At 33.2% G+C, this 3573-nt stretch overlaps 1 pseudogene; it reads left to right on the top strand.

The window, feature by feature from the left end:
• Positions 1–552: 552 nt before the first annotated feature.
• On the top strand, positions 553–1963 carry LOC138877116 (premnaspirodiene oxygenase-like; annotated as a pseudogene).
• The last annotated feature ends 1610 nt before the right edge of the window (positions 1964–3573 follow it).

Below are 3573 nucleotides of genomic sequence, written 5' to 3'. Positions count from 1 at the left end.
AATAACTTTGCTTCAAGTTCTAAAAAGTCATGGCAATAGTCATCACGATAAAATGATATAACCACGAATTTATTGCTACGATAAATTTTGTAACTAATCATCAGTTTTTGCCACAAGGTAAATTTTCCGTCACAGTAGCAATCTTCTAGCCACATTAAAAATTTGAAACAAAATTTTGTAGTCAAATAAATATTCATCTTCTTATTTTAAGAAAATAAAAATAGTTAGATAATAGTTACTACTATTTGTCATGAAAAATCAATAGATACAAATTTAAAGTGACGATAAATTTACGAGTTTACTATACTTTAGTCGTACATCTATGATTGCCATTGCAATAATAGTATTTTAACAGCAATAAGTTATATGTATAAAATTTCATAAGTGAGTAACTTTTTTTCAATGACAAAAATAAGAGTTGCTCAAACAATATCAAGTTACAAAAATTTAATTTTAACTTAAAAGTTATATTTTTCCAAAATAACATAAACTTCAATGAGCACAAGAAGACTTCAAAGAGCGATGGTGAATGAGGAGGTGAAGGCATAACTGGTGTACTGCTAAGACTTATGAAAGAGGGAGGCCTTCAATTTCCAATCACTAACGACAACATCAAAGCTATCATTTTTGTAAGTACTATATACTGCATATTTCTATCTTCAGTATTAGCACTCTTTCTATTCAACTTTTTGTGGAACTTGTTTTATTTTATTCCATAAAGAATGACGTATCTCTATGCAAGAAATAATTTAACTTTAAACTTCCTATTTTACCTTTAATGATATGTTTTTATAGCCACATGAATTTCATTACATATTTAATACCACATGTTCGAAAATTATTTCTGTCTTTCTTAAACTTTGTATCTAGTTATACTGTGCCATATAAAGTGAAATTGATGAAGTATTATGATTTATCTTTAATACTAACGTTCTCAAATTGCATAATTAATTTTTGTACTTAAAGAGTCACTTTAGTTAGCTTTCAATTGGGACAACTAATCTTACTTTCGTCATAAAATTTACACATTTGAAAATTACAACAAATGTTATTTCAATCACTACAACTTGGCATTAGGATAACGAAACAAGTAGCAAAATAACATGCTAATATTTTTTTGGGGGTTTTTGGCATTGAAAATTTAAAAGTTCCTTTTGGTGTAGAATAAAGGTAGTAGCACAAACGTAGTACAAATATGTTATTTGAATATTTCAGTAGAAATTTGTCAAGAAGGTTGTAAGAGAAATGAATATTGTAACTTGCTCGAAAATGAAGGACATCTTTGGTGCGGGAACATATACTTCATCAACAACAATTAATTGGGCCATGATTGAAATGATGAAGAATCCAAGTATATTTTCCAAAGCTCAAGCAGAGGAAAGAAAAATCTTGAGAGGGAAAGAAACTTTTGGTGAAATTGATGTCGACGAGTTCAAATACCTAAAGATGGATTAAAGAAACTTTCAGACTCCATCCTCCACTACCTCTTTTGCTTCCAAGAGAATGTAGAGAAGAAACAGACTTAAACGGCTACACTATTCCATTGAAAACAAAAGTCGAGGTTAATGTTTGGGCAATGGGAAGAGATCCAAAATATTGGGATGACGTAGAAAGCTTTAAACCTCAGAGATTTGAACACAACTCTATGGATTATATTGGTAATAATTATGAGTATCTTCCCTTTGGTAGCGGAAGGAGAATTTGACCTGGAATATCATTTGGTTTAGCAAATGTTTATTTTCCACTGGCTCAACTGTTGTATCACTTTAACTAGAAACTCCCAACTGGAATCAATCCAAGTGAACTAGACTTGACTGAGGCGGCTGGAGCAGCTTGTGCTAGAAAGAATGACCTACACTTGATCGCTACTCCTTATCAACATTGTCAAGAGTGATCTCATGGCATCAAACCTTTTCTTAAAAGAAGAATCTTGCATTTGAATTTCCTTGTCAACCCTACCATTGTACTTTTTTCCGTTGGTGTTTACTTATTTATAATATTTGTGTCCTTTTTCATATATAGATATATCATTATAGCCTTCCACACAAGCTGTCAAATAAGATTTTCTGTTGTTTTTATATTTTGTAATGCAGTGACATGCTATCCGTGTGAACTAAATATACTTACTTACATTCCTCCATTATAAAGAAGAGATATTAGAGAATGCCACAGGTCCAACACTCCTATAGAGAGGGTAATGGCATTGCGGGAGCTTTGGTATGTTGTAGTTTTTGATTACCCTCTACCCTTTTTATTACCACGCTTACTTTTTGGACTCGCAGGAGATTGTAACTCTACGTTCAGCCCCCTCTTTGTAATCCTTTATTCCCGCTTCAATAAATATAATGCCTGGTTTTAGTAACCAAAAAAAAGATAATATGATGATTAGGTTTTAGTAACCAAAAAAAAGATAATATGCTGGAATCATCATATTTTGTTTTGTGTATTGTTGATTTTGAGCTATGTGAATTTTGATGAATAACAGCAAAAAGTTCTTGTCAGTTACTGTTGGACAAGTAAAGGTGAAGTTAAAGGAACTCAGATATGGACCGGGTCCATCTTGTGAAACACAGTTATGATACATGTGAGATGCACGTGAAAGAGACAAACGTAACTTATCAGAAGTGATATCTCCTGATCATGATCGAAAATGTTGCATATTGGATAAGGAGAAAGACTCCTTACACAAAGAGAACACGATTTAAGAAAACGATAGAGTTAGAGTATGAGATCAACTAGAACTCTTCCACCATGGAAGAATAACATCAGTATCCTAGTCAATCTCGAATTCTAACTTCTTAAATATTAATGTTGTTCTCTTTTACAGGTAATGCACATAAGCAGAAGTTAAACGTGAATTGAGAGCAAAATAGCAAGGCAATTTTGCAAGCAATTTATATGTGATTCAAGCGTGCAAACCTGACGCTACTTGAACCAGATAGAAGAATCAGTTCCAAGTGTCTATCTTTTATTCTAGTTTAATTGTAGTAGGTGATTTTACATTGTACCCTTCAGCTTATTTAGAAGCAATTGTATTAGGTACTTAGAGTTTTCAAGTTAGAGCTAACTTGATGTTGTCGCAACAGTTGAGGCTGTGTGCCACAATGGGATTAGCGTTAATCCTATGTTTACAAAAGAGTTTTTTGTAAATGGAGTTTTTGGCTTAGTGATTTTAGTAGAGAGTTTGGAAAAATTCTAGTGGAAGGTAGGTTGTGGTTTTTCACCTTTTGAGCCAGGTTTTTTTCCACATAAAGTCTCTATGTTCTTTATTTTTTGTATTTATTATTCCGCAACAGTGACAGTTGGAACACATAGAAGAACCAGGTCCTTCTATAATCAAGTTAAGCAAAAATTGGGTACCATACAAAACACCTCCCCCCCTCTTGTGTGGTATTGAAGTATAAAACATCAACTGGTACCAGAGCAGATTTTCCTTGAAGACGCTAACACCTTAGGAACAGATCAAGAGAAATGCACTACCTGGAAACTGGGAAGGACAATCTACTCCTAGGCCTCCACTCTTTAATGGCCAGTACTATTCCTGGTGGAAGAACAGGATGAGAGACCACATAA

This window comes from Nicotiana sylvestris, chromosome 9 (assembly GCF_000393655.2).
Source record: "Nicotiana sylvestris chromosome 9, ASM39365v2, whole genome shotgun sequence".
Classification (NCBI taxonomy): domain Eukaryota; kingdom Viridiplantae; phylum Streptophyta; class Magnoliopsida; order Solanales; family Solanaceae; genus Nicotiana; species Nicotiana sylvestris.
The sequence above is the reverse complement of the archived record's forward strand: the minus strand, read 5'-3'. Positions and strand labels throughout refer to the sequence as shown.